This window comes from Tachyglossus aculeatus (genome assembly GCF_015852505.1).
Source record: "Tachyglossus aculeatus isolate mTacAcu1 chromosome 12 unlocalized genomic scaffold, mTacAcu1.pri SUPER_6_unloc_2, whole genome shotgun sequence".
Taxonomy (NCBI): domain Eukaryota; kingdom Metazoa; phylum Chordata; class Mammalia; order Monotremata; family Tachyglossidae; genus Tachyglossus; species Tachyglossus aculeatus.
The window spans coordinates 6,738,397-6,751,942 of record NW_024044829.1 but is presented as its reverse complement, the minus strand read 5'-3'; the positions used below and the strand labels follow the sequence as shown (position 1 = coordinate 6,751,942).

General features: G+C 47.9%; 1 pseudogene; it reads right to left on the bottom strand.

The window, feature by feature from the left end:
• Positions 1-4,000: 4,000 nt before the first annotated feature.
• On the bottom strand, positions 4,001-6,715 carry LOC119921305 (annotated as a pseudogene).
• Between the last annotated feature and the right edge of the window lie 6,831 nt (positions 6,716-13,546).

Below are 13,546 nucleotides of genomic sequence, written 5' to 3'. Positions count from 1 at the left end.
TTAATACAGTTTTTTTGCACATAGTAAGAACTTAACAAATACTATTATTATTATTATTACAATAGTGTCAATAGATTCGATCCCCAACCTTGAGAAGCAAATATCTGCAGGCAGAGGCAGAGGAATCTGGGGACTGCTCATAGAAAGCAAAGGGAGGAATTCAGTTTCTGCTTTCAGATCTGCGCTGTTGAATTAATTCTTTATTCATTCATTCATTCATTCAATCGTATTTATTGAGCGCTTACTGTGTGCAGAGCACTGTACTAAGCTCTTGGGAAGTACAAGTTGGCAACATATAGTGACGGTCCCTACCCAACAACGGGCTCACAGTCTAGAATGGGGAGACACACAACAAAACAAAACATGTAGACAGGTGTCAAGTCATCAGAATAAATAGAAGTAAAGCTAGATTCATTCATCCATTCAATCATATTTATTGAGTGCTTACTGTGTACAGAGCACTGTACAAAGCGCTTGCGAAGTACAAGTTGGCAACATATAGAGACGGTCCCTACCAAACAGTGTGCTCTAGAAGGGGGAGACAGACAACCGAACAAAACATGTAGACAGGTGTCAAGTCATCACAATAAGTAGAAATACAGCTAGATGCACATCATTAACAAATAGAATGGTAAATATGTACAAGTAAAACAGACTAATAAATCTGTACAAATGTACATACAGGTGCTGTGGGGAGGGGAAGGAAGTAGGGCGTTGGGGATGGGGAGGAGGAGAGGACAAAGGGGAAAAGGAGGAAAAAGTCCATGCCCCTCATGGGGCCCACAATTTTGATCCGTGTTGTCCGCCAGCGGCCTTGGCATGACTGACTCCATCTTGTGCATACTAATAGTAACCCTTCATTTTGTGCAGACTCCAGTGTGTGCAAAGCTACATTAACCAAAGTGGCTCCACTCTGTCTGGGATATGGGGCGATAACTAGAAGGGATATGGGGCGATAACTAGAAGGGATATGGGGCAATAACTAGAAGGGATATGGGGCGATAACTAGAAACTAAGTCCAAAGTCCGTGCTGTTTCCACTGAGCCACGCTGATCTAACTTTGTTTACAGATGACTCCTCCTGTATGGACCAAGGAGTGTGCCTCACCGGCGCTGCCATTGTTACCCTAACCTCTGTGCTGTGGACCGGCTCATTCCCAGCTTCTTGCAGTGTGCAGGCAGCTGAGCTTGAAGCCCTTACACAGGCATTATTACTCGGGAAGGGGAAGCACGTGAGCATCTGTACGGACTCTACGTATGCCTTTGGGGTCTGTCACGCTACAGGTGCCCTGTGGCAAAGTCGTGGGTTGCTCACCTCAGCTGGCCATCAGGTTGTTAATGGGGATCGTATAGAGCGCCTACTAGGGCCCTCTTGCTCCCAGTCGAGGTGACCATTGTGCATGTTCGTGCCCACAACCGAGGAAGTGATTCCATGAGTTTGGGCAATTGCCGAGGCAATGAGGCCTCTCGTTGGGCTGCCCTCCTGTTTTCCTGTGCTTCTTATTTTTGTTGTGCTGCATTTTTCAGCTTCTGAAGACCTGCCTCCGACACACTTCATCTACCCTGATGCTTCTGCAAACCTCGACTGTACCCCTACCCAAGGCCGAGGTCATGGACAAGCAGCACCATCTGGGCGCCATGTTTCGCTGATGAGGGGGATTGTTGTTTCTGGTCTGCTCTGCTATGCCTGGATTTTTCTGTCTTTTCCTTTACTTTAGGTGCTGGCTTTGCAGAAGACCTATGTTATCCCGAGGAGGGTTGTGTGTGATCCTCCAGGAGGCCATGGGCCTCTGAAGGATCAAAGGGAGGATTGTTGTCCGCCTGCAGACTTGACATGACTGACTCCATCTTGTGCATACCGATAGTAACCCTCCATTTTGTGCAGACTGAAAGCACTCCAGTGTGTGCAAAGCTACATTTACCAAAGTGGCTCAACTCTGAATGGGATGTCCCCATCCTGTACTGACCATTATCTCCTGATAACATCCTGATAACAGGGATTTAGACACTAACAAAACCATGACAAACAAAGGGTTATAATTTAACTCAGGATCTAGGAATGCCAAGGTTTCACGTGCGGCACGTGTTCGGGAATCCTTTGTATAGCTCAGACGGGGAACTAAATAAAAGAGGAAGCAGAGGCTAGGATCGGAGCTGCTTTCCACTCTTACCTCTCTCGGGAGGTGAACGTGCAGGTAGTCAACCTTCCTACCTTTTCTGCTCTATCAGAACTCATGTCTCCGAGTCATTTTTCCTATCTGCATCACCACCTTGGGCTCTCAAACCCTGTGGACATTTACACCGGTTAACCTATTTTGCACCCTACTTTTCTTTAACAATCCCCATTTTACAAATGAGGTAACTGAGGTATAGAGAAGTTAAGCGACTTGCCCAAAATCGCACAGCAGACGTGGCAGAGCTGGGATTAGAAGCTATGATCTCCAACCCCCAGCCACATGTTCTTTCCACTAGGCCATGCTGCTTCTCTGTGATACCCCAGTCACCTGGAGAATCTTGGGGCAAAGCGGGAGATGGAAAATAATCACTGCTTTCCTCACAGGAGGTTTCATTGCTTCCATTCTGTGGCTGGAGAAGAAAACATGGCTTCTTGTCCGATACATGTGTGTTTACATGCATCGATGTGCATATGCACATATGCATGTTCATGTGCCCAAGAACATGTGCACTTATGATATTCATATATACACATGTTCACATGTATGTACTTACATACAAGTGAATATATCTATATATTAATATTTTCCACATACACTGTGTATGCATATATATGCACTCTTTTGTGTGCTGTAGAGCTTGAAATAGGACTATGGTATATCATAAAATATAGACACATAGATATTTGTCTGTGTATAGATTCATATATGTAAACATGGAAGAATTTGATTTCTTTTAAGTAATTAGCTATGAGCTCAACTCGTGCCTCCAAAGCCAAGAGAATTAGAACTGTGCAATTCTTCCATGCTTTGACCAAACGGGATTTTGGTTCCATTTTCAACTAAGGTTATTGGAGACAGAGCTGCCACGTGGTAGGGGGTGCTTTAATGCCCCTCACACAATCCCTGGTGGGGAAGATTCATCTTTAAACAGAAAGCCAGACAAAGAAAATCCTTTATAAATGTGGGGACTCTCATGGTATAGGTGTCCATCTCGCCAAGAACCTGGTCTCTAGAGAGGAAGAGAGGCAGGGGATCAGAGATGAGGTAATGGCAGAAAGAGAGAGGGGGGATTTGTGGGTGCTGGTACACACAGGTGATCTGGGGACTAAGACCCAATCCTAGGACTTGGAAGAATCAGTTTGTTCCCCCAGAACACCGCAGGAGATAATCCCAGGGCTACAGACCTGGATCCTAAAAGTACCTCCCATCTTTAAACTCTGACCAGCTTTAAAAATCCTACTGCATTATAAGAATAGCAGGATTGACAGAGTGGATTCCTTAGGCCAAACTGCAACACGAATCCTACCCTGAAGACTGGATTTCTGCCTTGAGATGTAAGGGGAAGTCAGGGAAGGATTGGATGAGGTGAGAGAGATGGATGGAATATCAGTGATGAGAGTAGTACTTAGATCTTAAAACCAAATATGGCTGCTAATTATGGCCTGATGATTAACAGAAACTTCAAATATGGTCTGCTGAATGCCAAGAAAGAAAAAGCTTCAGACAGCTTTAATCGCTAACTCAAGTTCATTACCCTTTCCCTCCTGCTCCAACTCCCTGATCATGAGTCCTCATTCAGGAAGGTTAAACAATCTTTTTCACCTCCATCTATTGAAATGTAAATTTATAAACCTAGCAATATTACCAAAAATATTCTTATAGAGCTTTGTTGTAAGTTTGAATTTACAATGTGGAATTAATCGCATGTGTTTACCCATTCACATTTAAGGCTAAGCAATGCCAACTGAACTTTCCATCTCTACCTCACAGTAGACCCCCCACATTCTGCAAAAAGGCATTTTCTATGGAAAACTATGAAAATGTCTACAATTTGGGGGAACACAGTTTTCTTCTCAATATTTTCTTCAGTGCACCTTTCATCTCACTGTTTCTCAAATTGTAAATGAGAGGGTTTAGCAGAGGTGTGAGGAGAACATGTGCCAGAGAGAGCAATTCCTTGCTCTCTGGCCTTTGTAACTCGCCTTTGTAACTGACCTTTGGTTGCAAGTAGGTGAGATTAGCTAGGCCGTAGAATAGTGTCACAGAAGTCAGATGACAAGCACAGGTGAAGAAGGCTTTTTGTCTTCCGGCTGTTGAAGACATTTTCAGAATAGTGTAGAGGATGCAAGTGTAGGACAGAAGTATCATCAGGAAAGGAAGCATAACCACTGAAATGGTGCCTATACAGGCATAGATTTCAAAGAGGAAGATGTCTCCAGACACGAGCTCCAGTACCGGGGGAGTTTCACAGACAGGTGATTCATTTTATTGTGGTCATAAAACAGAAAGCTAAATATCCAAGGGGTTTGAATCATGGCAATAACTGATCCGGAAATTACAAAACCCACTGTGAGCTTGGTGACAACTGCTTTACTCACAAGGACGGGGTAATGCAGGGGTTTACAGATGGCCACATAGCAATCATAGGCCATTTTGCTTAGGAGAAAGCATTCCGTAACCCCTAGGAATAGAATGAAATACATTTGCACCGCACAGCCACCAAACGAAATGGTTTTGTGATCCACTGAAAGAATCACAAGCATTTTGGGGACGATCGTTCCACTCTAACAAGTTTCTGAGATGGACAAGATCCTCAGGAATAAATGCATAGGAATGTGAAAAGTCTGTTCCAGGGCAATGATGAAGACAATGACCATGTTTAAACCAAGATAATTAAGTCAATGATTGAAAACACCACAAACAGAAGAAACTGCTGTTTGGGAAAGTTGGAAAAACTCAGGAGAATGAAGTCAGTCACAGCGCTCTGCTTCCCCTCATCATTTCAAGCATGAAAACAGTAAGGCAAATGGCATGTTAATGCTCTTCAGCATGAGTTTAACTTATTCTGAAATCTGGCTTCTGCAATGGCAACATCCTGTTCAACTTTCATTCACAGCCATCTATGAGAGATCAGAATTCAGCATTCTCATCCCTTCTGGGATCTCCATTTGACATTTGCTACATTCACTGAACAAATCACCAGGATGATTTGCAAATCACCAGGATGGTAAATTGCGCACAAAGCTTAAAAATGAATGATGGATATTCCTAGACCAAAAGGACGGAATCATATTTGCCATTAGATGGAGAGTTTTTGTCTACACAGTCATAGATAACATGGGATTCTGTAACCATAAGCATAAAAAAGGCTTTGCTATTCATGTCTGAATCAATCAATTAATCCATCATATTTATTGAGCACTTACTGCATGCTTGGAAGAGCACTTGGAGTGCTTGGGAGAATACAATATGACATCGAAACTGAAACATCCACAGTGAGCTTGCATTCAAGAGAGGGAGAAATGTCGGAAATAGGATTTAAACCCACACCTCTTTTCAGAGACCAGAAGCCCCAGCAAGGGGAAGTGACAACTCAAGTCTGCCTCCTCAGACCACTAGGCCAGGGCTCTTGCTCTTCCTCTAGGTACACAGGCACATAGATAGTTTCTGTTGACAAGGATTGCTTCTGGCAGGTATTCTATATGATCGGGTTTGGCTTCAGATGTTTGACCACACTAGTGAGTCGAATAACCCCCGCCTTCTCTAGGATCACATGGCAGGAAGTGATGACATGCAATATGACTTATTGACATCATTCGGGAACAATGTACAGTAATCCTCCCTAACCTATTTTTCACACACCTGAACGTAGCCAACTGAACAATCAATCCATAATACTCTCCCAGGCCTTAGTACAGAGTAAGCACTCAATAAACGGGACTGATTGATTGATAATATCCATTTGTACTTCCCAAGCGCTTAGTACAGTGCTCTTCACACAGTAAGCGCTCAATAAATTTGATTGAATGAATGAATGAATGAATGAATGAATGAATGAATTGAGCTCTGTGGGAAGAGTACACTGCCCGTGAATTCTCCCCCTCCCTCCGCCTGAAAAACCCACAGCAAGGACACAGAACTGCTACACTACAAGGTTGTGCAACAGGAACTATCCCAATCAGATAGACAACCTGGGAATACGGGAAGGGCTAACCGGTTCAAGGAGCATTCGTATTTGAGGCATTGCCGCTATTTTTAGTTGTAGGCATTTAGACTGAGCCTTGCAGAGACTGACCTTCTGATTAGTACTCGGAACCCCTCCTTAGCTTGCTTGCTGTGCTACAGCTATGTGAGTACACCCAATAAAGAGGCAGAACTGATTACTCTGGCTCGAAGTCTGGTCTTTGGCTCATCATTACCCAATCTAAAAAGCACGGAGCCTCCCTCTGGTCAGCGACCCCAGCTGACTTGGGGGCATCACCCCACAATTGGCATAGTTGGCAGGATTGTGTGTCAATGCCCCAAACCCCAGACATGGGTAAAAAAGAGCCAGGATGCCTGGTATCTCAGATCCCGGGGTGGAACTCGGGACAGGTGTAGCTGAAATGCTGGATATGGCCGCCCTCCCCGCCCCCGGGAATGGGGTGCTCTAGTGGAGACCTCAGAGGGCATAGAGGACGCTCTATGAGCCCTGAACATACATAAGATGTCAAAATCAGAGCAGAACTCAGAGCGGAACTCGGGGATGTGATCGGACATAGCTGAAGCGATTGATATGGCTGGCCCTCCCCAGGAGTGGGGTGCTCTAGTGGAGACCCCGAAGGGCATAGAGGACACTCTATAAGCCCTGGAAATCCATAAGATGTCAAAATCAGAGAGGAGAGCCGTTGCGAATCTATGATGGCTGCTGCTGGTGGCATGCCAAAATGAAATGAATATGCGGCTGGAAAGTAAAAGTACGGCCCGAGAAGCTGGAAAGGCAGTTCGCGAGAACCAGGAGTCAAAAGAGCCTTATGCAGGACTCCTACAAACGACAAATAAGACCGCCGAAGAAGCAGTCGAGAAGGGGGTTACCTTGAGGTGTAGACTAGCAAAACTGAAGGGGCGCCCGTTGTGCCACCCCAGGGTATGGACACTTATAGTGGGCACCAACTGGGACCCGGAAGCCTGGCACCCAGACAAGAATGGGGTGAGGAAGAAATGAAAAACATCATAGAAGAAGACATCGAGGGAACTAAACTAAACTAAAAGTACCCTCAGCCCTGAAGGGATAGGGGACCCCGAACCTAGGGACCGTATCGCTGTAAGGGATTATGCCCCGGAAGAATTGATGGGGTCCACAAGCAATACCATCAGCAGCCTCGAGAAATGCTGCTGTCTCGGATGGTCCGATGCTGGGACCAGGAGGGTGACGGGATTAAATTAACTGGAGTTTCAGTTACCCTCCAAGTCAGACAGTGGTTGAAGGTGGGTCAGGTCAACATGGGTAACTACTCCCTGAAGGATTGGGCAATGGCCACCAGAAAAGACACCTGGACCATCCCAGACAAGCTACCCGCTGAACCAGAAGATTGGGTGGATATAGAAGGGGCATGCACATTATTGAGAAGGTTGGGAATGAAACAGTAAATATGTGCTGCAGGAGATTATAGCCCCAATGCAGCAGTCTTGAATTCCGGGATGCGCAGTAAGCTCCTCAAGTTGGCATCCCCTAACATAGAGGGAGTGTTGCTATCCCTGGTTGTGGAGAAGATGGCCAAGCCTGTCATACATCTTGTACTGGCTTTGGGGGATCTGGAGGGGCTGAATCCAAAGCGTAGCAGGATTCGAGGGGTGGCTCCAACAAAACCCATCACTCTGGAAGAAGCGAAACAGAGGGTATCCCGATCCCAAACGTGGAGAGATTTAATAGGGGCCAGGATCAAATGAGAAGAGATTGATAAACAGTCAAACACCGTGCTTTTGGCCCTGTGGAGAAAACTACCTAAGGATCAGAGGTATACCACAGGGGAAGGCAAACCCATAGCTGAAGCACCGAAAGTGTCAGTGGGCGCAAACAAAGGAGGCCCGTTCACTCAGCCCCAGGTGGTGCCTTCTGCACCACTGTACCCGGACCTGAACGAATGGAGAGACCAGACGTAGGGAAGTAGCCAAGGCCTCTCCCTTTGGGTTAGGTAAATCAGAGGGGATCAGAGGCCATACGTTACCCTGACCGTTTGCTGGGTCCCCCAAAATATTCAGTTCACCTTTGCCTTAGTGGACCTCATTCGCTCCCACGGCTTCAACTATCATCTCTACGCTGATGACACCCAGATCTACATCTCTGCCCCTGCTCTCTCCCCCTCCCTCCAGGCTCGCATCTCCTCCTGCCTTCAGGACATCTCCATCTGGATGTCCGCCCACCTCCTAAAGCTCAACATGTCGAAGACTGAGCTCCTTGTCTTCCCTCCCAAACCTTGTCCTCTCCCTGACTTTCCCATCTCTGTTGACGGCACTACCATCCTTCCCGTCTCGCAAGCCCGCAACCTTGGTGTCATCCTCGACTCCGCTCTCTCATTCACCCCTCACATCCAAGCCGTCACCAAAACCTGCCGGTCTCAGCTCCGCAACATTGCCAAGATCCGCCCTTTCCTCTCCATCCAAACTGCTACCCTGCTCATTCAAGCTCTCATCCTATCCCGTCTGGACTACTGCACCAGCCTTCTCTCTGATCTCCCATCCTCGTGTCTCTCTCCACTTCAGTCCATACTTCATGCTGCTGCCCGGATTATCTTTGTCCAGAAACGCTCTGGGCATATTACTCCCCTCCTCAAAAATCTCCAGTGGCTACCAATCAATCTGCGCATCAGGCAGAAACTCCTCACCCTGGGCTTCAAGGCTCTCCATCACCTCGCCCCCTCCTACCTCACCTCCCTTCTCTCCTTCTACTGCCCAGCCCGCAACCTCCGCTCCTCCACCGCTAATCTCCTCACTGTGCCTCGTTCTCGCCTGTCCCGCCGTCGACCCCCGGCCCACGTCATCCCCCGGGCCTGGAATGCCCTCCCTCTGCCCCTCCGCCAAGCTAGCTCTCTTCCTCCCTTCAAGGCCCTGCTGAGAGCTCACCTCCTCCAGGAGGCCTTCCCAGACTGAGCCCCTTCCTTCCTCTCCCCCTCGTCCCCCTCTCCATCCCCCCATCTTACCTCCTTCCCTTCCCCACAGCACCTGTATATATGTATATATGGTTGTACATATTTATTACTCTATTTACTCTATTTATTTATTTATTTTACTTGTACATTTCTATCCTATTTATTTTATTTTGTTAGTATGTTTGGTTCTGTTCTCTGTCTCCCCCTTTTAGACTGTGAGCCCACTGTTGGGTAGGGACTGTCTCTATGTGTTGCCAATTTGTACTTCCCAAGCGCTTAGTACAGTGCTCTGCACATAGTAAGCGCTCAATAAATACGATTGATTGATTGATTGATTGATTGATTGACACCAGTGTGTAAGTCACCCGTATACATGGGGACCCCAGGAAATTCATGGGCCCCTGGATGTGGATAGAAGGGTTTGGAGGGCACAGCACCTCTGCCATGAGAACCACCCTCTGATTGGGTGTGTGCCAGATGGCCCCCACCACCTATCAGGCACTCATCACGGCAGTGCCCGAGTATGTATTGGGGGTGGTGACACTTGAGAACCCAGGATCCCCTCCCTCGATTCCCTCAGTACCAATTTGTGAGAACTGGCCTGTGGAGAAGGGGGAGGGGGAACTGCCAGCTGGGACATGGCACACTAATGTGTCAGCCAAAGGGAACCCGATTATGTGGGCTGCAGTTGCAGTCCACCTGCCCATGGATACCATCCTCTGGGAAAAAGGGGTTCATTAGTCCAGCCAATGGGCTGAACTCAGGGTGGTATGGATGCTCCTATCCCCGCAACCTGATGTAGATGCCTTGGAAACCGACTCGTGTGGGCTGTATAAAGCAGCCTAGCCCCATTGATGGGGGTGTGGGAAGCCAAGGGGTGGATGGTAGCACGGGGCAAGGTATGGAAAAAGAGATGTGGTGTGACATTGCCCGAATATTAAGAGCTCGGGAGGCCCCCTTCACCGTGTACCATGTGCCAGCTCACCGGGGACCCCCGGAAACGAGGAGGCAGGTGGGCTCACACAAGGGCGGGAGGCACGGCCCACCAACGCCATCCAGGGGGTACATGAGGCACTAGCTCATAGCAGCGTGGATGACACGTATCTAGCTCTCCACAGACCGGGGTGGGAAGGAACCCACAAGGAGGTACGTGAATTCTTGCAGGATTGTAAACATTGTATGAAAAAGAATTTGTGGCCCTATGGCCAAAAGAGGACCCCTGCCCCTAAGCCAGGGAAAGAGATACGTGCTCACCGTGGTGGATACTCAGATGGGAGTGGTGTTCACCTACCCATTGGCAGCAGCAATGCAGGTAGCTACTATACAAGGGCTCCAGGTGATGGGGGCGGGACGGCTTGTCGGCCTACATAGATTCTGATCAGGGGACACACTTTATGGGGCACAAGGTCAAGGAATGGGCCGCCCAACATGACATTCCGCGGCCCTTACCCTGCTGGAACGTGACACCACCATTCCAGCACAGTTGACCGGCAGAACCAATGTGTGGTGGGACATCACCCCTAAAGGATGACAGTTACCTGCCACTGTAATCACAGCCAGAGAATGCAATGGGCCCTGGGAGACTGTGACAGTATTCAACACCACCGTGCAGGTGCTCTGCCATATGCTGAAGCTATGGGAAGCCACCCTGGAAGGGGCTTGCCTGTTCATCCACACTCGATGGACTACCAAGGCAATCTCCAGGTCGTTCGAACCTTGGTGGGTGGATACCCATCACCCAAACTGCTCCACTGCCCTGGTCCAGCTCCGGCAACAATGGGCCTGGTATGTAGGGGACCGGTAGCCAGTAAGGGCCCCCGGACGATGGAAGAGAGACAACACTGGGTGGGTCGGCAGCATGCTAGGAGTATGGAAACAAGCCGACATCCAGGCCTAGGGGTGCCTGAGGCCGAGACCTCCAATATGAAAGGCAGATCCAGCAGCTAATTAACGCTGGAATGTTCCAGGATGCCGGAGGGTGGAGAAGAATGGCACTGCCAACTGGAATTCTGAAGATGTGAGTGGGTATACTCACAGGGGAGCTGGCCTGGTGGGCCGAAACATCGCCTGGTCAGATGCCTGCATTCAGAATCAGTTAGGGCTGCTATCATATCTCACCACCCTAACAGAAGAAGTAAGCCAAGCACAGTGGCCCCCAAGCCTGGCTCACCTGTATCCAGCCTCTGTCACATGGCCGACCATTCAGGTACTATATGGTGGGCGTAGCACCCATTACTGTAAGCTGAGGGTATGTCACCCGGTGGGCAAACTGCCCCTGTGAACCACTACCCTAGTGGGATTAGGGATAGCGCAGGATGGCAAGGGGTTGGTCCCCCTGGGAGAGAGGTGGGGATGGTGGAATGGGTCCAGGAATCAATGGGAGCCCTTCTCCCCTTCTGGGTGTACCCAAGTAAAGAGGGATCGGTTCTGCCCATGGGACCCCAGGGGACATGAGATCGTACAGGACAGTTGGCCAATTCCCATCAGTGGTGTGGAAAATGGAGACTACTGGTTTTTGGGTAATGGGAAATTCTGTTGGATGTGCAGAGAACATATAACAATTTTAATTATAGTGTTAGTGCTGCCTGTGCTAATTTAATGCTTGTTTGTTGTAATATGTCTTTAGTAGGGTTGCACATTGGTAATTGTATCAACCTCCCCAGATGGGAGCGACATAAACACCACACCCTCCTCTGGGACATGCCAACGGGTCTAGTGGACTCAGTAGTTTGGCCGGAGCAAGTGGAGGAGGCCACAAAAGTGATACGACAAGCCCTGGTGGACACACAGCAAGACTGGAACCGCACCATGCTCCGCCTAACCAAAGCTGGACTGTAGATACGAACACTGAACCAAAGGATGGTGACAGGCTGTGGGTGGTTCTCATGGTGTGGGGTGCGTGAGTGTTGGAAGGGGACATTGTTCCCAGTGGGTCGTGCTAGGGTGCATCATGATCTGTGCAGCTTTGGTGCTAGGATGCTATTAATTGCACAGGCCCTCCACCAGAACTATCATGGTCCCCAGCTCCACGTTGTTCTAGGCATACAGAGGGGGCAAAGGGGTGGAGTGTTGGAAGAGTGCCCTGTCTGTGAATTCACACCCTCCCTCCACCTGAGCAACCCACAGTGTAGGCCCCCCTGACTATTGGGGTCCCCAGCTCCTGGTTGCTCTGGGCATATGGAGGGGGCAGGGGTGGAGTGTGGGTAGAGTGCCCTATCTGTGAATTCTCCCCCTCCCTCCGCCTGAGCAACCCACAGCAAGGACACAGAACTGCTACACTACAAGGTTGCGAAACGGGAACTGTCTCAATCAGATAGACAATCTGGGAATATGGGGAGGGCTAACCAGTTCAAGGGACCTTCATATATGAGGCATTGCTGTTATTTTTAATTGTAGGCATTTAGACTGAGCCTTGTAGAGCCTGCCCTGCTGATTAGTACTCAGAACCCCTCCTTAGCTTTCTTGCTGCGCTACAGCTATGTGAGTACACCCAATAAAGAGGCAGAACTAATCACTCTGGCTCGATGTCTGGTCTTTGGCTCATCGTTGCCCAATCTAAAGAACCCAGAGCCGCCCTCTGGTCGGTGACCCCAGTTGACATGGGGGGCATCTTCCCACAAGCTCTTTCTATGTGCAGAGCACTACACGGAATTCTTGAACGGACACTAGAGTTAGTAGACATGATCCCTGCCCTCAAGGAGCTTATAATCCAGTGGGAGAGACAGACATTAATATAAATTAAAGATAAGGAGAAAGTAATAAAGTGAAAGATATGAAACATCGCCTAGAACTGACACCTCTAGAGATATATCACTAATTCACATCTTGAAGTTATAATTCTTCAAAAGTTCTGAAAAGAAAATCCATGATGATAAAAATCTCCAGAGCTTTGAGAGGTCACCCCATCTCAATAGCAACTATCACCCCCATGATGATGTACCCTGACTAGGAATGTCTCTTAGAGTCAGAAGTCTGTCCTGTATATATGTGTGTCTGCGTGTATGTGTGTCAGTTGGTTGGAGAGTTCTCTGCAGTACTCTGTGGAATTCTCCTTTATTGGCTATAATCGAGAGCATGGGTAAGGAGCTACAAAATAATTCATATTTGGGGATTGTGGGATTCATTTTCATACCTTCATTTTCCTGTCATTCTCCCTGCTCACAATGTCATTTATGACTCTTCTGATTTGTACCTCTCACATACAGTTCATCTTTATATCCTGTTGTTTTTTCCTCTGCAGTTTTCTAGATCCATCCCTTCCTCTCCTTATTATTTTTATTATTCTTCACTCTCTTGTGCCCACCATCCTGATCGATATTTCCCCTCTCCTCCCCTCTTCATCTTTCTAAGTTTTTGAAGTTACTCAATAGTACTATTTATTAAGCACCTCCTATTTGCAAAGCCCTGAATTAAGCAATAAGAAAAAATACATGGTGAGGCATTAGATATGGCCCATTAATCT